This window comes from Gopherus evgoodei, chromosome 1 (assembly GCF_007399415.2).
Source record: "Gopherus evgoodei ecotype Sinaloan lineage chromosome 1, rGopEvg1_v1.p, whole genome shotgun sequence".
Classification (NCBI taxonomy): Eukaryota; Metazoa; Chordata; order Testudines; family Testudinidae; genus Gopherus; species Gopherus evgoodei.
Window position 1 is genome coordinate 42528061 of NC_044322.1, and position 25206 is coordinate 42553266.

The 25206-nt window shown below is 43.9% G+C and overlaps 1 protein-coding gene across 2 annotated transcripts in view; it reads left to right on the forward strand.

Annotated features, from left to right (window-relative positions):
* The first annotated feature begins 3581 nt into the window (after positions 1 to 3581).
* MTUS2 (microtubule associated scaffold protein 2) overlaps positions 3582 to 25206 on the forward strand; it is a 514325-nt gene continuing 492700 nt past the window's right edge. For both annotated transcript variants that reach the window (XM_030562772.1, XM_030562780.1), the window contains exons 1-2: positions 3582 to 3703; positions 18515 to 18587. The gene's annotated coding sequence lies outside the window, so the exon portion shown is untranslated. The remainder of the gene's footprint in view (positions 3704 to 18514; positions 18588 to 25206) is intronic.

Consider the following 25206-nt stretch of genomic DNA (forward strand, 5'->3'; position numbering starts at 1 on the left):
AATAGCTCAACTGCCAAACGTGATGTGCTGGCGAGACTCGTCAGCATACTCCTCAGCAGTTTGGGCTCCATTTCCCACAGAAATCGTGCTGCACAGAAACCGTTGAGAGAGTCAAGATGGCGCCAAATGTGGACAGAAAAACAGGGACTGCTGGGATGTGAAGCGATGCATCACAGGGCGTTGGGACAGGAAGCAGAATGACCCACACCCTCTGCCCCCTTCCCACAACTCATGGCGCCAAAATGGGACGAGGTGCTCTGTGAGATAGCTGCCCATAATGCACCACTCCCAACACCACTGCAAATGTTGCAAATGTGGCCACTCTGCAGCGCTCGTAGCTGTCAGTGTGGCCACACTCCAGCACTTTCCCTACTCAGCTGTACGAAGACAGCTTTAACTCCCAGCGCTGCACACCTGCAAGTGTAGCCAAACCCTTATATTGCAGGCTCCTATGTCCAGGCACCACTTGTGGTTTGTACAGTAGATTGTACACTATCACTTTAATTTCCTACTTTTTTGTATGACATAGTGTGATACTGGCAGACCAGATGCCAGCTCATGCAAAGGCCCATAGGCCTCAACTGAACACTGACAAATGCATAGCTGAAAACTAGTCTGGCTCACCTGTGTTAGTATTGTTGAGACTTTATGATAAATTTCTAAACTGCTGCATGCATTAATCTCACTTATATCTGTATTCCATGTGATAAGGTAATATTGAAGTGTTTTACGCCGAAATTGTAAATCCACCAGTCAGAAGTATTAATGAGTGTGAAATACTAGTTTACCACAAGGGGTGTTATTTCCTGCCCAGAAAAAGACCCATAGACACCAGACAAAGCACTGTGGAACATCAGAGGACAAAACCTTTTGAGTGCTTTCCCGCCCGCCCTCCCCGTTAGGATGAGTCCCCATGCAGATCTCTTATCAGCTTGAACCCTGGGGGAAGGGAAAAAAATCCTTAACAAGGAAACACTGTATGCTGATTGAACTCTGAGTAAGAATTACTAGGCATAAGCAAAAGATCCCCAGTGCTTGGCCTGAATTAGACTTCAAGGGCATACAGAGCTTGGTTATTACAGAAGATCCTACCACCTTTTGAAACCTAAGACTAACTCATTTGTGTGTGTGTGTTTTGTCTCTTTATCTCATAACTAATTTCTTTTTTTAGTTTTATTATAGGATTGCCTACAAGCATTGTCTTTGTAATATTTAGGTGCCATTGACCTGGGGTAAGTAACTGGTCCTTTGGGACAGGGAGTAACATAAATATTGCTGTGATATTTAGTGTAAGAGACCATTTATCACAAAGGCAGACTTGCCTAGGTGGCAAGATAGAATGGGGTACCCAATGGGACTATTTGTGACTCCATGTTAAAGCTGTTATAGGGCCTGAGGAGTTAACACGTGATACTTGATTAGTGAAATCTAACCCCTGGTCTACACTGGGGCTAGGGAGGGATCAATCTAAGATACGTCGACTTCAGCTACGCTATTCTCATAGCTGAAGTTACATATCTTAGATCGAATTAAAATTACTTACTTTGTGTCCTCACGGCGCTGGATCTATGGCTGTGGCTCCCCCATCGACTTTGCTTCCACTTCTCACACTGCTGGAGTTCAGCAGTCGACGGGAGAGCGATCAGGGATAGATTTATCACATCTACACTACACGCGATAAATCAATTTCCCCCATAAATCAATTGCTACCCACTGGATTGGCAGGTAGTGAAGATGTACTCTCTGTATAGAACCCACAACCAGTTTGTGAATTCTACCCTGCTTCTTGACAGTCTGCCCTGAGGTTGGTACTCATACTTCTGAGCCACTACAGGCAGCTTGACAATTGCCACAACTGCATATGGCATTCAGTCATGTTCATATATGTCTGGACTGTTTTCTCCTGCTTGTATGTACTAACAGCTAATTTGCAAACATTATTGTTGGACTAAAAGTCCCCTTCCTAGTCAGTTGCTCAGCCTGCATTTTTCAGGGGTCCGGTATTGTCACTTCACTTGTTCTCCTGTTATATAGTTTCCTAGATCAGACAGGACCTGAATTTCTTTAAAAAAAAAAAAAAATTGGAGGGGAGGGGGGCTCAGGGCACACATTAGGCTTTCTGTATACATCATAAATAGGTACAATTTGTTTTCATTTTCAGGTTTAAGCGAGAGCATATAAAAAATTATAATCTTGACATTTAGAATAGGAGCTCAGAAATGGAAGGCCTTAAGCATACATTCTGTCCTCAATAAAGAAAGTGCCCTAAAGCTGTGGTGGTTTTTTTCAAGACACTGGATCACCTTGCTCTGGTCAGCACTGCTGACCCGGACATTAAAAGTCCCATTGGCAGTGCTGCTCAGTTAGGGCAGGCTAGTGCCTAACTTTTCTGACAGTGCTCTGCACCCTGGAAGTGACCAGCAGCCAGTCCGGCTTCTAGATAGGAGAACCACGGGGCTCCATGCGCTGCCCCTGCGCTAAGCACCAGCTCCCACCCCAGAACCTGCACCTGCACCCCAGAGCCCTGACCCCCTCCCACACTCCAGCCCTGAACCCCCCAAACCTAGATCCCCTCCTCCATCCCAAATCCCTCATCCCTGGCCCCACACTAGAGCCTGTACCCCCACCCCAGAGCTCTGACTCCTCTCCCACACCCCTGCCTCATCCCAGAGCCCCCTCCCACACTCTGAACCCCTCATTTCCAGCCCCACCCCACAGCCATCACCCCTGCACCCCAGCCCTGAGCCCCCCCTACACCGCAAACCCCTCATCCCCAGCTCCATTTTGTCACAGGCATCAACAATTTTCTTCAACTGGGTTCTCAAGAAAAAAGTTTGAAAATCACTGCCCTAAAGGTTAGCAAACTCAGGCTATTTCAGACCAGGGACTATCCAAATTTCAGACACCAGGATTTAGCACATCATCATCCATCGTGATTGCAGAGTGCTAGCTTCTAGTGGTCCCTGAAACAGTGTTGTCTATTGCAACTGTATCTCAAATCGCACAATACTGGCGTTTTTCTGTCTTTAAATCCCCAGCATCTGGAAACGTGTTGTTGTTGCATGAGACTCGCAGCCTTCATTTTAAAAAAGTTTTTAGCCCTCACACTTGCAGAGAAAAGCTTGAAAATGTGAACCCCAAAGGCTCAAAAAACAGAAGGCAAACGAATGTTTCAATATTTCACGAGTTTTAAGTCAATCTCCTAGTTGTTAGGAAACAGCTGACTCAGCTTTTGGCTGCCTGGGGCTGGCAATGCTTCTGGAAGTGTTTGGGGACCCATGTGAATGCCACAGAGCCGGGCAACAGCCCTATTTTAAAAATAGGACAGTCTTAGTAATAGCTGTTACTTTTTTCAGTGCCGCCTGAAATCCGTTCCTACGGGCTTTAGCGGCAGGGTCGAGCAAGTCTAGAGGAAAACCAGCTTCCAAGGGGCACCGCTGCCGGTGTGCCTGCAGAGGGCGCTGTGGCTCCTGCCGTGGCTGGAGGCTGGGAGCTGGGAGGCAGCCGGCGCTGCTGGAGGAGGCTGCGCGCTGGGGGTATATATAGCTCCTGCCCGTGCCAGCATCTCCCCTTCGCTGTGGCTGGCCGGGTGCGATCTGAGGCTGTAGCAGGAGCCCTCGGCTGGGAGCGGGCGCGCTGCTCCACCCCTCCCGCCCGGCTTCCCTTTGTCCTGGAGGAGAAGGAGGCTGCACCGCGGACCCAGGTAGGGCTCGTCCATCCTTCCCTCCGACACTGCCCCAGGGAGCTGCTCCCCGCGTGGCAGGGGCGGCCGGGGTCTTCTCGGACCCGGCCACGCGGATGCGGGTTTCTGCGTGTGCCCAATATCCTTCCAGCCACGGCTTTGCCTGCGCAAGTTTTTATCCCCTCAGTCAGCGGGGTCTCGTTCTCGGGGATCTGCCACCGGGGAAGGGGGCTTTAGGACTCTACATCCATGGTCCTCTGCAGCACAGGACCTGCCCCCCCCCAGGCTAACAGCGCAAGGCTGAACAGACGCCCCCGCTCCCCAAACAAAACCAACCTCGCCACTGCGTGCTTTTGTGACTAGCGCGATCCGCCCCCGGCCAGCTGCGCAGGTAGCATCTTCTCCAGCCCTGGGAAATATACAGACTCCCACTCCCACCCCCAAAGGCACAAGGTACCTTAGCCCCCCCCCCAGCCCCACACAACTCCTGCTCCCCACCAAGAAAGGGTAACACGTTGCTAATAACTGTCTAGTGTGACCTCATTAGGCATTTCCAGCCTTCTGGGGCTGGGACAGGTACTGCAGCATCTTAGGCAGCTACTAGTCCTCGGAGTGCTGCTCATGTCACTTACAGGGGTTGAAGGGGGAAGCTGGGCTGCATTACGGGCATATGATGAGGCAAAGTTAGCTGGTTAGTGTCCTAGAGGCTCAGAGCGAGGTGAAAGCTGCATCTGAAGAAATTCCAAGTCCAGCCGTTCACTGCCTCCTTCACCTATCTCGCTGTGCTTAGGTGGAGCAAGCACATCTGGGTGTGAGACCTCAATGAGTGACCAGAAGGCTGATGCATCATCCTAAACTTTGAATGTTCTCCTCGCTCCTGTTACCGTAGACATAAGCACATTTTAAAAAAATCTTCAAGATGGCACTTCCCTCTTGGATCTCTGACAGGCATTGCTGTTAAGGGGCTAGATTTTTGTTTTTGGTTTGTGTAGTGTTTTGTTCATTGAGTCCACTGAGCATTTGTTTTCATTTTGCATAGAATTGCTGTAGAGAGATCTTGGCATATGTGCTTGAGCCTTCCCTGGAAGGAGATTATTTATTTTGTTTGTTTTTAATCCTTGGATGTTTGTATAGTAAAAGTTAATGCAGAAGAAAATGCATAGAAAATAACTTTGAATATGCCAAATATTACTACTATATTTTAAATATGAATGTAATTCTCTTTGAAACATATAGAAACAAAAAAAATCTGTAGACTGTCTGAATATTGATAGAGCTATTAAGTTGCTGTTCTGTCCATTAACCCTTTGGTTGCTGTTGTAGTGTTATGTCTATACACCACCCCACATCATGCTGAGAAGCATGAGGGGTAGTCCTTTAGCAGTTCACCCTTCATGTGTGCACCCATGGAATCCAGCCCTAGAGCTGGAGATGTGGCAGCCAAGGCAAAATGAGCTATAATTGACTAGTATCCAATACTGGTTTTGACAACTTTATATTTGTCTTTTTGTTGTTTAAATTTGAGTGACACATTGCACAATGTAAACCCAATATTTAAACAAAACTGTTCCAAATGGTCCAAGAAAAACAAACAGGCAACAAACAAGACGACAAACTAAAATGGACCCTTATTAACAACTACGTGCTCCTTAACGTTCCCTACCAATTCCTGTGTCCTCATTTCTTTGCTGACAGGCCCCTTCCACTGATTCAGTGTCACCAGGATTTATTGTATGTTGAGTGAAGAGTTCTAAGGAATCTAATGAACAAAATAGTTAAGGTGCCATTTACCCCTGTATAACAGCATCTGGATGAAGACCAAAGGTTGCCTGGTTGTGCTCACTTTTAACAACACCACTGCTGGGTGCCAACTGACGAGTGCAGAGCACCCACAGCTCTTGGATTCAGTGGAGCTGACCTAATTTACTTCTGGGTCAGATCATCACCTGTGTGGTGGTCAAACTTCCTTAGCAGCATCTAGTCACTTTCTTTAAGAGTATAAACAATAGTAGCTACTGTGGATTATAAACGGGCATCTATCTTCAGTCATGTGGGAAATAGATGACAAAATCATTAAAGATAGAGGACCTGACTCTGAAATCCCTACTCAGATAAAACGCCAGAATATAGTCGTAGTTAATCATCCCCCTACATTAGTATAACATGGTAGGGACCAGTGTAGGGACCCAATTAACAAATAGGGAGGAACTTGTTGAGAATTTGAAAGTAGAAGGAAGCTTGGGTGAAAGTGATCATGAAATCATAGAATTTGCAATTCTAAGGAAGGGTAGAAGGGAGTACAGCAGAATAGAGACAATGGATTTCAGGAAGGCGGATTTCGGTAAGCTCAGAGAGCTGATAGGTAAGGTCCCATGGGAATTAAGACTGAGGGGAAAAACAACTGAGGAAAGTTGGCAGTTTTTCAAAGGGACACTATTAAGGGCCCAAAAGCAAGTTATTCCAATGGTTAGGAAAGATAGAAAATGTGGCAAAAGACCACCTTGGCTTACCCTTGAGATCTTGCGTGACCTACAAAATAAAAAGGCGTCATATAAAAAATGGAAACTAGGTCAGATCACGAAGGATGAATATAGGCAAATAACACAAGAATGCAGAGGCAAGATTAGAAAAGCAAAGGCACAGAATGAACTCAAACTAGCTATGGGAATAAAGGGAAACAAGAAGACTTTTTATCAATACATTAGAAGCAAGAGGAAGACTAAGGACAGGGTAGGCCCACTGCTCAATGAGGAGGGGGAAACAGTAACGGGAGACTTGGAAATGGCAGAGATGCTTAATGACTTCTTTGTTTCGGTCTTCACTGAGAAGTCTGAAGGAATGTCTAGTATAGTGAATGCTTACGGGAAGAGGGTAGGTTTAGAAGATAAAATAAAAAAAGAGCAAGTAAAAAATCACTTAGAAAAGTTAGATGCCTGCAAGTCACCAGGGCCTGATGAAATGCATCCTAGAATACTCAAGGAGTTAATAGAAGAGGTATCTGATCCTCTAGCTATTATCTTTGGGAAATCATGGGAGACGGGGGAGATTCCAGAAGACTGGAAGGGGGCAAATATAGTGCCCATCTATAAAAAGGGAAATAAAAACAACCCAGGAAACTACAGACTAGTTAGTTTAACTTCTGTGCCAGGGAAGATAATGGAGCAGGTAATCAAAGAAATCATCTGCAAACACTTGGAAGGTGGTAAGGTGATAGGGAATAGCCAGCATGGATTTGTAAAGAACAAATCGTGTCAAACTAATCTGATAGCGTTCTTTGATAGGATAACGAGCCTTGTGGATAAGGGAGAAGTGGTGGATGTGATATACCTAGACTTTAGTAAGGCATTTGATATGGTCTCGCATGATATTCTTATAGATAAACTAGGAAAGTACAATTTAGATGGGGCTACTATAAGGTGGGTGCATAACTGGCTGGATAACCATACTCAGAGAGTAGTTGTTAATGGCTCCCAATCCTGCTGGAAAGGTATAACAAGTGGGGTTCCGCAGGGGTCTGTTTTGGGACCGGTTCTGTTCAATATCTTCATCAACGATTTAGATGTTGGCATAGAAAGTACGCTTATTAAGTTTGCGGACGATACCAAACTGGGAGGGATTGCAACTGCTTTGGAGGACAGGGACAAAATTCAAAATGATCTGGACAAATTGGAGAAATGGTCTGAGGTAAACAGGATGAAGTTCAATAAAGATAAATGCAAAGTGCTCCACCTAGGAAGGAACAATCAGTTTCACACATACAGAATGGGAAGAGACTGTCTAGGAAGGAGTATGGCAGAAAGAGATCTAGGGGTCATAGTGGACCACAAGCTTAATATGAGTCAACAGTGTGATACTGTTGCAAAAAAAGCAAACGTGATTCTGGGATGCATTAACAGGTGTGTTGTAAACAAGACACCAGAAGTCATTCTTCCGCTTTACTCTGCGCTGGTTAGGCCTCAACTGGAGTATTGTGTCCAGTTCTGGACACCGCATTTCAAGAAAGATGTGGAGAAATTGGAGAGGGTCCAGAGAAGAGCAACAAGAATGATGAAAGGTCTTGAGAACATGACCTATGAAGGAAGGCTGAAGGAATTGGGTTTGTTTAGTTTGGAAAAGAGAAGACTGAGAGGGGACATGATAGCAGTTTTCAGGTATCTAAAAGGGTGTCATCAGGAGGAGGGAGAAAACTTATTCACCTTAGCCTCCAATGATAGAACAAGAAGCAATGGGCTTAAACTGCAGCAAGGGAGATTTAGGTTGGACATTAGGAAAAAGTTCCTAACTGTCAGGGTAGTTAAACACTGGAATAGATTGCCTAGGGAAGTTGTGGAATCTCCATCTCTGGAGATATTTAAGAGTAGGTTAGATAAATGTCTATTGGGGGTGGTCTAGACAGTATTTGGTCCTGCCATGAGGGCAGGGGACTGGACTCGATGACCTCTCGAGGTCCCTTCCAGTCCTAGAGTCTATGAGTCTATGAGTGTAATTTCCTAGGGGCAAACCACTGAGGCTTTTGTCACTTATTGTCTCACTTTAAATAATTTAATGTATATCAACAACTTACTTTGAACAATACATTGTTTTTGCTACTGTTAGAACTATTTCCTGCTATTAGTGTAAAATAGTTGTACACACAACAAGTATACTTTGCAACACGTGAGTATAAGATTGTTACAAAGACACCTGGTAGCAACTCCATAATTAAAACTGCATTTTGAAATAGGGCCTAAATTCCTGTTTTTTGTCTAAATGTACGTGGCTACTTGGCATGAGACTTCACACAAAGTTAGGGTTTATGTCCTTCAGGTTTTCTGGTAGACTTTAGTTTGGTTTCTATACATTAACTTTGAATATTTTGCCTTGCATTTGGGCTATCTGAATCTTCCTTGATAGGCTAGCTTTTTTCTTGTTGACCAATGTCTCTAAAGAACCATTGCTTACCAATACAGCACTTAGGAGAAAGATGGGTCCTGACTAGATTTGGTGAAAAAGGGTGGGTTTTATTTTCTAAAAATGTGGGGTTTAGGATCTCTTTAGCTATTATTCACATGTTCACATATAACAACACGTGCATGTGAATCTGATTGATGGGATCTGGGTGTACAGAAACATGATTTGTCATTTTACTTTACAGCAGGCATTCCCCTATGGTAAAGATTCCTAAATGTCTTGTCTTGTATCCATTGTTTTATTAATGGTGGTTGTGGGGACTTTCATAATAAAAGTTCTTCTCTTCTCCCCCCTCCTCCACCCCCGCCCAAGCAAGAGCTACATTTCTGAAGCAATGTAGTATTGCACATAACACCAGAACTATAGGGTAGCATTAATACAATATTGCCAAAAGAGCTAGCCGATATAACTTATTATTGGTGGAAGCAATAGTTTGTTTAGGTTAAATAGCATTTGCCATAACATACTAGAATTAGGAACAGTTCTTGTAGCAGTCACCCTAGTGCACCCCTGTGGTCAGATTGGTGCTACACGTGAGCTCCTGCCTTGTTTGTATCACAGGTGATGGAAAACTAAGTCCAAGAAGTCCTTTCTAATATTAAAAAGCACCCTCATCAGTGGGTATCGTTTTTTAACAGAAAAAGACAACATGAAAACAAAACAAAAGCCTCAGTCAGCTGCTCCACCAGAAACACTGCCTCTGAGTTAATCAGTCTTACGTGTTGTCCCTCGAGCCATGGCACGCACACTCAGGCTAAATTCTCTGCTTGGATCTTAGGCCTTTGCTAAGGGATCAGCCAAATGCCACTCTTCTCCTGACAGTGCTGAGCAACTTCCAAGTAGCTCCCAGGAGGTCGCATGCCCAGTTGCTTCTTCCGGGCTGCTTTGGGCCCTTGCTTGGGAGACTTCTCAAAGCTCTTAAACTCCTGGAAAAACAGAGGCTGCAATACCAAGGTTTGGGTGCATGATCCAGGTGTGGGTATGGGGGAAGAGAAGTGATTTTTTGCCACTTTTTTTGATTCTCGATACTCTGTGCTGCCCTAAGTTATTAGGCCTAGATAGACTGGCCCTTTCAGAGTGGCCTTTGGCAGCCATTGTATCGGGCAAGGGCTGCCTGAGTACAGAGATTCTCTTCCATGGCACACCTTGACATGTCCACTATGCCAAGGGCTGAGTGGGAGCATCTTGTTGGAGCTCTTTCTGCCACCTGAGATTCCTCCAGTCTGGGCAATCCTAATTTTGCTGTTTAAACTGACTTTACAGACCCTTTTTTACTGCCACTGCAGTACAAAGGGGGCTGGAACAGATCTGAGGAGCTTTATATTTTATGATTTAAAAAAACAACCCAGCACAGCAATACTGTAATGGCATTAACAGGTGTTGTTATGCCACAACTAGAGGTGAAAGCTAAAGAGAAAAATGGCAATTCAGGGCATTGTAACAGATCTATACAGGCTTGGCAGGATTTGCTGATGCCAACATTCCAGAATCATTATGATGGGTTGTGCAGAGGGAATGTTTATTGGTATCTTGAGCTTTAGATAAGAACTCTAAAGACCTGCTCACCAGATGATAGTTTCACTCTATACAAGACCTTCAAGTAGTGACCCTATGGGTGCTCACAAGAATGGCCATATTGGGTCAGACCATCTGGCCCACTATCCTGTCTTCCAACAGTGGCCAATGCCAGAGGGAACGAACAGAACAAGTGATCCATCCCCTGTTGCCAACTCCCAGCTTCTGGGACACCAAGCAGAGGCTAGGGACCATCCTTGCCCATCTTGGCTAATAGCTGTTGTTGAACCTATCCTCAATTTCATCTGCATTTTTGTTGCCCAGTCACTCAGTTTAGTGAGATCCCTCTAATTCTTTGCGGTCTGCTTCAGACTTAACTATCTTGAATAGTTTTGTATCATCTGCAGATTTTGCTTCCTCACTGTTTGCCTCTTTTTCCAGATCATTCTTACAGTTAAGAAGTTTTTCCTGAGATTTAATCTAAATATGCTGTTCTGTAGTTTGAACCCATTGCTTCTTGTCCTGCCTTCTGTGGCAAGGGAAGAACTTTTCTCCATCTTTTTTTATGGCAGCCTTTCAAGTATTTAAAAACTATCATCTCTCTTCTCCCTCCCCCCCCCATCTCCTCTTTTCCAAACTCTGCATACTCACTTCCTTCAGCCTTTGCTCATGGGTTGCATTCCATCCCTTTGAACATCTTTGTCACTCACTTGTGGATCCTTTGCAGTTTCTTTACATCTTTCCTATACATTGGACATGGTACTCCAGCCTCAGCTGGAGTAGAGCAGTACTATCACTTCCCATGACTTGCAGGCTATGCCTCTGGTAATGCAACCTAAAATTGCATTTGCATGGCCTTATTATTATTATTTATTTATTATTTATTATTTTATTATTTTTTTTGCAACAGCATCACATTGCTGACTCATGTTGAAATTGTAATCTACCACAACTCCTAGATCCTTTTCAGCAGTGCTGCTGCCAAGCTGGTTATCTCTCATTCTGTATTTGTTTTCTTCCCTAAGTGTAGCACCTTTATATTTGTCTTTGTTGAATTTCATTTTTGTCCATAGCCCAGTTCTCCAATTTATCAAGATCCCTTTGAATTTTAGCTCTATCCTCCAAAATGTTAGCAATTCCACCGCCCCTCGCCCCTTCCTCCCCAGGTTTGTTATCTGCAAATTTGATCAGTCTGCTCTCTATTTCTACATCCAGGCCATTAATCAAAATGTTAAACTCAAGACCAAGAACAGATCCTTGTGGACCCTGCTTGAGACCTCCTTCCAATCTGACATCAGTCCATTAATAGTTACTCTTTGTTTGCAATTGTTTAACCAATTACTTATCCACTTAATCATAGTTCCGCCAAGCCTGCATTTCTCCAGCTTACTTACCAGAATGTCACGTGGGACTGTGTCAAAAGCCTGGTTGAAATCCAGGTATATTATGTCATCACATTTTCCACCAAACCAGTTACCCTGTCAAAGAAGGAAATCAAGCTCATTTGGCATGATTTGGTCTTAGTAGATCCATGCTGGCTGCTAGTGATTAGCCCTTCATCCTCAAGGGATTTGCAAATGGAATGTTCCATACGTTGCTCTAGTAGCTTCCCAGGTACTGAAATTAGACTGACTGGTCTGTAGTTCCCTGGCTCCTTCTCTTTCCCCTTTTTTAAAGATAGGCACTACATTAGCCCTTCTCCACTCTCAGCTGGCAAATATTATTGCCAGTGGCTCCAAGAGTTCTTCAGTTAATTCCTTCAGTACCTCTGAATAGCATCAGGCCTTACTGACTTGAATTCATTCAGATTTGTCGAAGATCTGACGTGGTGTTTACTTATCCTGATCTGCATCCCTACCCATTTATTTTCTATGATAACTTTGCTAGTTCGGTCACGTTGTTGTTTTTTTGTGAGAAGACTGAAGCAAAGTCAGCATTGAGCAACTCTGCTTTCCTAAAATCTTCCATTATCCACTAACCTTCTTCACTGAGCCGTGGACCAACACCATCCCTGATCTTTCTATTTTGTCTGAGATATTTGAAGAACCCCTTCATATTGTCACTAACATTTCTTGCCAGTTGTAACTTATTCTTTGCCTTGGCTTCTTGACTTTTGTTCCTACATGCTCGTGCTGTTCCCATGTTCACTTCCTTAGTGACATGCCACAACTTCCATTACCTGTATGTCTCCCTTTTAGGTAGCTAAAAAGCTCCTTGTGCAGCCACATTGGCTTCCTGTGGCTCTTATCTATCTTCTGTGTGGGAATAGTTTGATGTTGAGCCTCTAGTATTACATCTTTTAGGAACTGCCAGCCCCTTTTGATTCTTCCTAATGGCATGCACCTCATATTGGAGATTTTTAGGTGGCAGTGCCCGTTCAGGTCATATATGCTCCTTTCACATCTTCATGCCCTGTACTGAGGATATATAGAGCCACAGGCACCAGCTTCCTCCAGGCCCTGGGGGTGCTCTCTGCCCCAGGCCCTGCATCTACCCACACTTTCTCCCCACCTTTTTCAAAAAGTGATCCTCCTCCTCCCCCAGTTCCAGTGCCACTGTTGCATCCCAAGGTCATTGCTCATTCTATGAGCACATACTCCATATCGGTGGCCCTGCTAAAGCCCCCGCCAGCAATAGGGGGGTCCTGGGCTGCACGCCACCCCCATCCCAGCACCTGTAGTGCCCTCCTGCCCTACCCCTAAGTTTTAGTCAGGGACATATAGTACAAATTATGGACAGGTCACAGGCTGTGAATTTTTGTTTGTTGCCCGTGACCTGTCCATGACTTCTACTAAATACCACGACTTAAACGTAGCCTTGATCATTGATTTAACATAGTATGTAGATGCTGATCTGTATGTATCCTGGTCCTAAACAACAGTGGCACTTAAGCTTTATTTCCTAGATGAGCTATGTTTGCATGCATGCATGCAAGCATAAGATCCGGTGTACAGTGTAATTGGTTTAGTCTAACTGGAAAAAGAAATGTAACTAAAAATGATGCAGGCTTCATCTGCCAGCTCTCATTGATCAAAGTCCTGTTATATCAAATGAGAACAGTGCAAGCTCACAGGCTATGAGGTGACACAGCAGAGTTTATGGCCCAATTCGGTAGCATTTACTCCTGTAAATTGGCTCTCTTGATTTCAAGAGGCTGTGATACTGATACTGTACTGGAAAAATAGAAGCCTTAAAGCCCAGTTCTTGGGATGCTCAGACCTGCACTCAGAGCAGGACCCAAGTGGGTGCGACGGGGCAAAGGTGGCTCAATCCTACTTCTATGAATCTCCAGTTCTGTTGCTAGCCAGAGACTGGGTCATCTCCAGCATAAGTTAGAGCAGCCTTAAGGTAAAACCTATCAGACTGAAACCATAACTTTAGAGTCTGATGAACCCAGAACAACGATTGTTAAATGCTCAGCTTTTTTAAACATCAACTCACAGAAAATCTGCACTGTTTGTTCCTCTGATACAATAGCAATGACCCTGGAATTTCAGAGAAGCCACAAGCAATATGTCTATTACATAACAAATGGAAGCTACTCTAATCTATGCCTGGCTGCCTATGACCTCAGGCAGTTCTAGCAACTAGGAATAGCGCTAGAGCGAAGAGATGTCATAGCCACACTCCCAATGCTGAGGCTGCAGGGATAAGATGGAGGAGAGTTAAAAATTTGATTAAGATTTTAAAATAAAAAAAAGGTACAGAGTTTAAGCATAGACGTTTCTGGTGATCAGGGACTAATGTACAGATTATCAAGGGTCCGAAGTTCGGTTTAAGATCGGATGGTGTAAGGAATACATAATCTGCAGGGATAGGATGGAGCAGAGTTGCTACACTGCAGGAGAGTCCCTGCCAGACAGGTCTGCTGGATTTATAGTCCCTTTCTGCTGGAAGAGGGGCTGTAGTGGACACTGTACCCTTGGAGTGCTGTTTTGCTGCTCAGGACAGCACATACTTTTGTCGTCTGTCTCTTAAACTCCAGCCTTTACTCACAGAGTCAGACTGAGGCCATGAGAAAATCTTATGACTTTATCCATTTGCTTGTGTGGTAGTTGGAAAATGAACTGGAAGTCAATTAACACACATGAGTAAAGAGACTGGTACCAGTCTGTCTGAGAAGTCAAAGTTGTTGCCATTTTGGGGCCTGATTTCTCCATTGTCTTGCCTTATGTGTAATACTTTGGCACCCACTAAAATAGAGGTAAAATGTTCCCACCTGTGAGAGCAAAGAATTCTACCTTAGTAGCACCTGACAGTGGGGTTCAGGCAATGGAGTTTCAGCCCTCTAAATGTAATGACTGTCATGAGCTCCACATATCTCAGGACATGCAGGGAGGCATAGTCCTCTAGATAGGTGTCACCTCTTCTACCATGGTAACATGGCTATTTGCCATCATGTCATTGGCTGTTTCCCCAGGCACTTGTGCTGTAGCAGCCACAAAGGCCACATGGTAGGCGTTAATACAGCTTGGAGTGTCATTCATTCCTGACTGTGTCTCCATGTTGTATGTAGGGATGTATAATGCAAAGGGTTGCTGCTCCCAAGCTCTAGTGACAAATCTGAGTGTGAGTCTGACTCTGAGCTCAGGTGGAGGGGGATCGTACCATGCAGGTAGTTGTCTTCCTCCTCAGTGGGTTCTGCACAGAGTCCAAAAGAACAGAAAGGAGACAGTGGATGGGGATAATTTGATATTTGGATCTTAGGATGTTTCCCTTAATTAATATAACAGCCATATAATGGCTCAATAATACAGTTTAATAAGCCCTTGTAAAATGAAGCCAAAATGCTAGAAAGGAGACACTGCCAGAGTCTGTATCATGGATGTAAGCATAGGAGCAGTGAGCTCAGACAGGAGGGGGTGGGAAGAAGTGTGTTGACTTTAGTGTCTGGCCTTTTCAGTCTACGTTGTGTTTGGATCTTCTCCTGCATGATAACTAATCTGCCACTACGTGGATTTCTGGACAACCTACTCAGTTTAAACTTTGACTTTGAGTATAAATCTATTAGCTGAAAGGAGTATATCCCTAATTTTGTTTTTAAAACAAAGTCTTTTTGTTTTTGTTTTGTTTTTAAGAACTACTAAAAAAAAATCCCCACTGGGGTGGTTTGAGGGAGGGATGGATGTAACTGTGTATAAAGAGACTCATCTAATTAAATCAGTGTAGAAATGGATAGATTGGTGAATGAGGCAGAAAATACAACTTAATATAGTTGTTTGGGAAAAAAAAATACTTTCCACAGTACCTTGTGTGATGGGGAATGGAAGGTGGAAAATAATAGTCCATATCTGGACTCTTGAGTTAACACACAGAAGGCGAAATCCAGGCCTTACTGAAATGATTGGAAGTTTTGCCCCTAACTTTAGTGGAGACAGGATCAGGGCTGGCTCCAGGCACCAGCGCAGCAAGCAGGTGCTTGGGGCGGCATGTGCGGCAATTCGGGGGTGGGTCCCTCAGTCCCTTTCAGAGGGAAGGACTTGCCATCAAATTGCTGCCAAAGAATGAAGCGGCGGTGATTAGAGCTACTGCTTAAGTGCCGCTAATAGCAGGATGTTTTATTTATTTATTCCCCCCGCCCCCGCTTGGGGTGGCAAAAATGCTGGAGCCAGCCCTGGGCAGGATTTTTATCTATAGTGCTTGGGTGGATTTTACTACAAAAGGTGACTACAGGGGAGAAATGAGTGAATAAGACGTACTAAGACAGTATATACAAAAAAGATAAATGTCATAGTGCTAACATATGTACAGTTAAAATCTCAAATCCTCAGACACTAATCCAAATTGTTTGCTCTCAGAGCCAAAACTATAGCTATGGGGCACTAGCTGTGCCTCGAATGTAACCCTTCCCATTGGAGGGGCTCATTTTTATAAGTGACCTGTCCTCCATTTTTAATTCCTGATTCAAACACTCATCGCAACTCATGTACATGCAGAAATAAATATTTTAATACCACACGAAGGGAAGAGAAATGGTAAATTCTGAGACAGCACCTGCTTTGCTGTCCGGTTGGTGTATTCTGAATTTAGAAAATAAATGGGGGGGGAAAGAGGGGAAAAATAATCTTTCCTTTGAGGCTGCTGGGCCAGGAGCCATTTTAGCTCTCCTTGTCACAATGTTTGTGTGTAACTAAATGCGTAACTTCAATAGGCTAGAAAAATATAACTTCAATCAGTCCTACAACAACAAGGCACATACTGAAATAGGAGGAAAAATACACAACATGGGTTGAAACTACTTATCAGAAGGAGGAGAGAGATAGAGCCACCCATAGGGGCCAACTCCATGGGTGCTATTGGGCTCAAGCAGCCACTGGAAAAAAAATAGGGGGTGCTTAGCGCACACACCAGGCCGAATTAATCTTTTGTGGGCCCCAGTGCCCAGACTAGCCACCTCCCCACCCCCGCTGCACTCTGATGGCCCACTCCCACTTGGCATCTTCCCCCTGAGACTCCACCTATGCACTCTGCCACAAGGCCGCACTGCCTCTCGGCCTCTTCCTCCCAAGGCCTCACCCACTGCGTGCAGGAACACCTACTGGCGAAACCAAAAGTCAGCGCCTGTGCACCCATCAGTCTCAAAGTTGCTGCTTCAAAGGTGCAGCATGTATGTTTTTGCCAAATGTAAAGGGCCAGTCCATTTCCCCCATGAAGGCATGCTAGGAGAAAGTTCCTATAAAATGGCAAGTCAGTAGAGAATGGGTAGTGACTGAGAGTTCGTCTTGGAGGGGACTGCTTCTCTTTATGTCACTACCAGATAACGAGGAGAAAATTTTTTTTGAAAAAGAGGGAAGACAGCAGCTGATGGAGTGATATGAACCCTAATTTATTAGTTTTATGTAATGATCCAGCCAAGGCTACCTGGTGTGCAGTTTTCCAGAACCTTTTACATGGAATGGGTCTCCAGCCCCAAGCAGCCTACTGGAGGGACCTATGAAAGTCCCTCATCCCAGGAATTCCTTCCCCTCTGAATCAGCCCAGTAGCAGGGGTAGGGTGACACCTCCAAGCCTTTGCTGCTGTCCCCCTTCCCTCCCCCACCACCCAAACCCCAAGACACATTGAGATTTTCTTTCACGATTCTCTTCCCCAGTTTCCTGTGTGAAGTTTTGGACCCTGGTCTGTGTAGGCCTCTCCTTTGTCCAGCTCCTACTTTACTTCTTGCTTTTCTTTTCATCTCTGAATATCTCCCTTGCTTCCTTTAAATGTTCTGTTTGGTTTTTGGTACAGTTTTCTTTCTTGCTCTTCCACACTTCACCTGTCTTCTCCCTAAAACCCAGCATTCACTTGAAAGGGCTTTAAAATGTTTTTTCCCCCCACTGTTTTCTGCCCCTTCTCTATCTGCTTTCCCTTCCCAGTTCCTCCTCTTCCTGCCCCAATTATTGTTACCCCATTTCTTTACTGCTCTCTTCTCCTTTCTTCTTGAATTCTTTTCCTTCTGCTCACTTCCCTAGCTGGCCTTGTCTACTCTGCCTTCCCTAATTGCATTTACTCCTCCCTGCCTACGTTCTCCAATTTCTCTGCTGGGGCCTATGGAGTCTCCTCTAGTACAGAGCTCCTGAGTGGTACAGTAGAAAGAGAAAGCCTGAAGCATGTCCTGGTGCAAGCTCTGCAGACACTAAGTCCTGTTCTGTTCCTCTGAAGCACCAACCACTGTCTGAAAACAGGACACTGGACTACATGGACCATTCATCTGACCCACTATGGCCATTCTTGTGCTTTGTATTTAGTCACCAGAGGCCCTTGCCATGGATGAGTGCCCCCCCCAACAAAATGTGACAAAGGGACAAGTGTTAGCCTGACACTTGAAAAATCACCCAAATCCAAACAACTCTGCACCCCTGAAATAAAATATTCCCCAAAGAAACCTGAGAGACCAGGTGAGTGAAGAAATATCCTTTTTTGGACCAACATCTTTGTGAAAGAGACAAGCTTTCAAGCTTGCACAGAGCTCCTCTTCAGAAATCTGTCAACTTTAGTACTAATCTTCCCCTCAGTTCAGTTGATGTACTCCTAAGTGATAGTACCCAAAGACATAGCTAGTTTATTAATTGACTGTGAAGATAGTTGTAAGCAGGGTTGACAGAAGAACAGTGTGAACATTTGGAGTTCTTGGTTCACAAGGGCTGTACCTCTCAGTATATGTGGTGGGGTGTTTTTTGTTTTGTTTTATTTTTTTTAAACACAAACCAATTTGTCTGTGAACTAATTGCAGGAAACTAAGAAATAAGCACAATCAGAAGTAAAGGTTGTTTTGACAGATTTAATCTTAAGCAAGATGTTTACAAAACAAAATAGGATGCAGCATGTGTGTACTCTTGACAACCTATTTGTTTGATTCTAAAGCCCCTTTTCTCCTTTTTAAAAAGGTTTCCAGCGTTGGATTGTCTTCTAGGGCAAATTGTCACCAATGGCAGTAAAACTTGTTTTCCAGCATTCTGGGTGAGTTTTTGTTTTCCGTGTTGATTGATTCTATAATTACATTTGAATCTAAAAACATTTTTTGAACAGTATCTTTCATTTTTGTACCAAATCTGCTATTCATGGTGGGGAAGAATGGGGAACTTTTCAACAATTCTTGTATACAGTACAGTAGTTGAAAGAGGTGACTTGAAAGCATAATTAAAAGTGAGACTTTTATACCAGGGGAAACTGTCAAGCATAAACAGAAATAAACATTCACAATATTTCTTACTGTGTTTGGCAGTTATACTATATTGATAGTGAATACTATATTTATGTCCAAACCAAGCTTTGCTCCTTCACTACATAGTTTCTCTTCTAGTTGGATTCTTGTAACACAGTGCACTCACCTCTCGTGAGTGTTTTCTGCTGGGGATGAGTGAACCGCGGTGTGCGCTCTCTTGGCTCCTGGTGCCCCCTGTTGGCTGTTAACTTGTCAAGTGGGTCTTCAGTGGCTCAGCCCTCTAGCTAGCTCACATACATTCTAAACCTATGAAGGAACTCTTTCCAGGGTAAAAGGTCCAACAGGGCCTGTGCCCTTGGTTATGTCTGCAGCTGACTTTGGGCTCAGTTATCAGCCCTAGCTGGGCTAGCTCTAAGCTCAGTGGTTTGAGGATTGGCCTGCTAAACCCACAGTTGTGAGTTCAGCCCTTGAGGGGGGCATGCAGGGATCTGGGGCAAAAATCTGTCTGGGGATTGGTCCTGCTTTGAGCAGGGGGTTGGACTAGATGACCTCCTGAGGTCCCTTCCAACTCTGATATTCTATACCCCCGCCCAGTTATAGAGCAGTGCCCCCAGGGCTTTCTCCATGGAGATTTTTTTTGTCCTCTACAGTTCTCACTGACTCAGCTCTCCAGCCAGGTCACATCTCACATTCAGGCCCCTTCTGGGGGTAACAGAGTTCAACAAATGGTTGGGCCTCTCTAGGGTCTACAGCCCCATCCCTGAGCCCTTTAAATGCCAGCCTTATGCTCGAGATTCTAAATGAAACTTGTCCCCTTCTTCGGGCTTTGGCCACCCTGTCAGTGGCTGAGGGCAGGGGCCAGGCCCACCCACTACTTTTCCCAACCCAGGGACCCTACAAATAGCAGCCACATGCTGCTTCCTTTAATTCAGTTGCTGCTGCTATTGCCTGGGTCACTTCCCATGTAGCCCCTTCCTCTTCACCCTTACTTCAGGATTGAAGTTCTCTGTCTATTCCCTGACTGAGCAGATTCTTTCCCAGTTTCCTCACCAGGACAGTCTCACAGCCAAAAGAAATCTGAGGTTCAACAAGGACAAATGCAAAGTCCTGCACTTAGTGCACGGGATTCTTCCATCCTGCTACAGACTAGGGACCATGTGACTAGGCAGCAGTTCTGCAAAAAAGGACTTAGGGGTTACAGTGGATGAGAAGCTGGATCTGAGTTGACAGTGTGCCCTTGTTGCCAAGAAGGCTAAAGGCATTTTGGGCTATATAAGTAGGGACATTGGCAGCAGATTGAGGGACGTGATCATTCCCCTCTATTTGACACTGGTGAGGCCTCATCTGGAGTACTGTGTCCAGTTTTGGGCCCCACACTACAAGAAGGATGGGAAAAATTGGAAAGAGTCCAGCAGAGGGCAACAAAAATGATTAGGTGGCTGGAGCACATGACTTATGAGGAGAGGCTGAGGGAACTGGGATTGTTTAGTCTGCAGAAGAGAAGAATGAGGGGGGATTTGACAGCTGCTTTCAACTATGTGAAAGGGGGTTCCAAAGATGATGGATCTAGACTGTTCTCAGTGGTACCAGATGACAGAACATGGAATAATGGTCTCAAGTTGCAGTGGAGAAGGTTTAGGTTGGATATTAGGAAAAACTTTTTCACTAGGAGGGTGGTCAAGCCACTAGACTGGGTTACCTAGGGTGGAGGTGGACTCTCCTCCCTTAGAAGTTTTTAAGGTCATACTTGACAAAGCCCTGGCTGGGATGATTTAGTTGGGGAATGGCCCTGCTTTGAGCAGGGGGTTGGACTAGATGACCTCCTGAGGTCCCTTCCAACCCTGATATTCTATGATTCTAACTTTAGTGTGAAGAGAAGGTCTTCAATTAGACTTGCACGTGTATATCTGAGAAAATGGCCTGATACTGCATGCGAATGGGAGCTTGCCATGGTTTGGACCTGGAATTTGGCCCATGATTATAACTTTGCTACAGAGCCAAAGGGAAGATGCACTTAACTGCATTAGAGAGGGGAAAACAGAAAAAAGTGCAGGTAAAATATACTGCCTTTTGTATAAATATTCTTGTCTTTCCCAGTTTGCTTCAGTAGTCTTCAATGTTTGGCTGAATATGATGAGGTCCATAGCAGTACCACGGGAGATAGAACTGCACAATTAACTTTTTGTTTTAAATTTTTTTATAACCATGCTTAAAGGAGACAAAAAAATATAAACAGCCGAGAGATTAGTTTTTCCAGTTGTCCCCTTCTAAATGCCATAATTAAGATGTTCCCTCTCATTAATAAAGTCCTCTAAGTTTCGTTGTTAACAGGAATCAAATGGTTTCATTAATTTAATGCATTTGGTTCCATTTTTATGAATTAAACTGGTAGTGGTATTTAAAGTATAGCATTTGAAAAGCTGAATCTGAAGTTTGATTCCTCTCAGAATGATTAAACCACAAGGATGATTTTTTGACCGAAGAGTACCAGCTGAAAGTCTGAGAAATCTTTTAAATGGATTTGCTACATGTAATGAGATTTCAGGAATATTCAGCTTGTGAAAACCCTTTGAGTACTTCAGTGATTTTTTTAAGAAGAAAATTTGCAAAATTAATAGAGGGCAAGTAGAGCAACAGATATCAGGGAGTGCCTCAGAACATGAATGCTTTCTCAAAATCTAGAAAAGTGGACATTTCATTTAGGAGACTGAGTTATCGGTCTTCTAAAATGCATTGTTTCAATGGGAGCAGGACCAAAGTGTGTATATGAAGGAATAAAGTAGCACTTATTTTTCTGTGTTGATCTTAAGAGAATTGTGTGGCAGGGTAATGAGTTCCTTTGTATTTCCCAGATCCTGAGAGTGCTATTTGGACAACAGCATAATTCAAGAAGTCTATGTATCAAAACCAGGATTTTTTTTCTTGTCAGTGGTTTAAAGAAATATGATCTTGTTTTAACAATCAAATTTTATTACAATACATGACTGACACAACTGCAAATAATAGGAAGAAACTTGAAATGTCACCAAAGAAATATGATGGGATTAGAACAGTATTTTAATTTTTTTAAGTACACTTCTACCCCTGATATAACGCAACCTGATATAACACGAATCTGGATATGATGCAGTGAAGCAGCATTTGGGAAGTGAGGGAGGGGCGTGGCTGCGCACTCCAGTGGATCAAAGCAAGTTCGATATAACGTGGTTTCACCTATAACACGGTAAGATTTTTTTGTCTCCCGAGGACAGCTTTGTATCGGGGTAGAGGTGTAATAGGTCATCAAGGTGCTTGCATACAAGGATTTGGGTCAAATGTTTAACACTGTTCCTGTATCTTTGTATAATTAGCTGGTAGAATGAGTCAAAGATGAATGGCTTTTTGATACTGTTGCAATTAAAAGCAGATACTCCAGTTAGCAATCTGATAACACTTTACAGAGTCATCCTGTTAATTAATGCTGGATTACAGTGGAAATCCTATTGAAGTATTTACAGCACCATCGTTATGTCAGATGGATTAATCACGATTAAATTTATTGCATTAAATACCGAAGGAATTAATAATATCTGGGTCTTTATATCCTGGATTCATAGGTTTTAAGGCTAAAAGGGAACATTATCATCCAGTCTGACCTCCTGCATAATGCAGGCCAAAGGAACTCACTCAATAATTTCTGCATCAAGCCCATCACTTCTGTTTGAGCCATAGCATATTTTTTTAGAAAGATATCCAATCTTTAAATCAAGACTGCAAATGATGGAGAGTCAACCATGTCCCTAGGTTAGTTGTTCCAGCTGTTTAAAAAAAAAAAAAAAAAGAGAATGAAAATTGCTCCTTATTTCTAGTGTGAAGGTAGGGATTCTCCCATCAGCATAGGTAATCCACTTCACTGAGAGGCCATTGCTAGATTGGAATTCTTCCATCAACTTAGCACTGTCAATACAGGGGTTAGCTTGGCATTGCTACATCTCTGAGATGTGGATTTTTCCTGTGAGACATAGCTATGCTGATAAGTTCCCAGGGTAGACCAGTACTTAGTTAAATGCTTTCCTGAAGTGTAAGTATATTTATATCCATACAGTTACCTTCCTACTTCAAAGTGATACCAGTCATTGTAGTTAACAAACTTCTAATGAAATAGGTTTAGCTTGACCTTTTTAAAAACAAAGAAAGTTATTCAAACAGTCCTGGCCATGTTGGTGAAAATGTCATAGTTAGCTCCATAGTATACAGTTGAATTTTATACTTGTTGACATTGGAATGCTGTTGCTAGCCATTGAGAGCTTGATTCTGCAGACTTCTGAGTCCATATGGCCTTTTGCAAGCCTGAGGTTATTACTGTGCTGCCATATAGCTGTAGTTGAGAACAGACAATGCACATTTAATGAAGTGGAGGTCTCTGTGCGTTGGCTTTGGAAATAACTTTCTATGGCAGCTGGTCCTTGAGACAGAAAGGACAATAGACAGGGTCAAAAGGTGATATCTCTTTCCAGCAATAGGTTATGCAAAAGAGACTTAAAACAATTGGAGAAGATCCTTCTACCAGTAATCCAAATTACTAATAAAAAATACCCAAAGAGCCAAAAGCAGCAGTCACCTAGGCTTAGATCCTCAAAGATATTTAGGTGCATGTTTCCCATTGAAATGAATGAGAGTTAAGCACCTAAATAATTTCTAGGGCCCAGATCATCCAAGGTAACTTCCCACACTCTTTGAAACAAGTTAAGGCATGTCTGAGGTGACTTGTCAATATGCTATGCCCCTTTCTCTCTTTCACCTGAATCTTGACTGCTACTGGTGCGATGTCCCCTGGCGTAGTTTAGTCATGGTAAGTGATTGTAGGGAGCTGTGAATAAAGAAAATGGATTTGGTTTGGGTGGTCACATGTGAATGCCTGAGCCACAATCACACTTCAAGGTTTTTATACCATACTCATCACCATGGTATCTGAGTGCTTCTCATCTCTTTGTGCAGAAGAATTGCAGAGTGGCCTTCTGTGGCAGTTTGGAGGGATCAGGATAGGGATAGCCATCTTCCCTGTTTTACATACACATGGTAAATGATTGTGCTGTTTCTAGGGTATAGCAGAATAGATAGATTTTGGCCTCTACAGAGCGGTAGCAGATTTGTAAACTTTTTGGGTCAAGGACTATCTTTGTTCTGTATTTGTATAGCACCTAGCACAATGCGGTCCTGATTCTTGACTAGAGCTCTATGATGGGGTATACAAACCCCACAGTGGACACCAAAGGATTAAGGAGCTGCTCTGGGCTCAGTCAGCTTTGCCCCATCACACCTGCGAGGCATGCACAGGCTGGAGGAGGAGTTAAAAGTACTCCTGGGGGAATTCTGCTCCACTGTGCACACACAGAATTCATGTTCTCTTTAGATTTTTTTGCTCCACAGAAAATACATTCTGCCAGAGAGGCACTGCAATTATGCCTTTTATGATGCCGGCACAGAGAGCATGACAGCGTGGGGCACATGAAGCTGTTGGCGTGTTCTCACAAATGGGGGTGGGGGAACAGACTGGGGTGGGGATGAATGAGAATGGGGTGCAGAGACACATGAATACAGGGGACATGGGTGGAGCGGGGCTGAGTGATAGTGCAAGGACACATGGGGCTGGAAGAAGGAAGGGTGGCTGAATAGGGTACAGGGACACATGGGGAGGGGATGCTGAGTGGGGGTGCAGGGGCACAGGGGCTGAAGAGCCTGACTGAATGGGAGAGGCTAGGGGTCAGCCAGGGTCTGCATGGGTGTTGCTCCCCAACTTCCTAAGAAACCCTCCTCCCACCGCACCCAAACCCCTGTTCCATACTTCTCCCACCCGCACCCAACAACCCTCTGGGTTCACTCTCAGGTTACTTCCAAGAAATTACTTCCCTCTCCCTCAGCTCCTTGGTTACCCCTGACTCCCCCCAAGCCTTTGCACTGCTTCTGAGGGATGCAGGAAATACGATTCTGTATTGTAGTTTAAACGAATTATTACTCAGTGTTCTGTATTAATATGCCTCGTAAGGAATCTATTTGTCAAAAAAAAACAAAATCCTGAGTTGTCTTTTTGTTATCTGTATTGTTAGACATACTTGCTGACAGATATTTTGAAATAAATTACTAATATAATTGAAACTGGCATGATTATATTGTATGATTTTGACAAATTAAATATTCAGAATTGTGCAGAATTTTAAAATATTGTGCGCAGAATTTTAAAATATTGTGCATAGAATTACCCCAGGAGCAGAAAAGGGAGCAAAACAGCTCACTGGAGGGGAGACCAAGAAAGGGAACTGGTCTCCAACCCTCAGCTCCTAAGGAAAGGGCCAAGGAAAGGCAGGAGCTTTCTTGACAACCACTACCTGAGGGAAGGGAGGGCCTGATCCTGAATCACCCTGGAAGGGAATCATT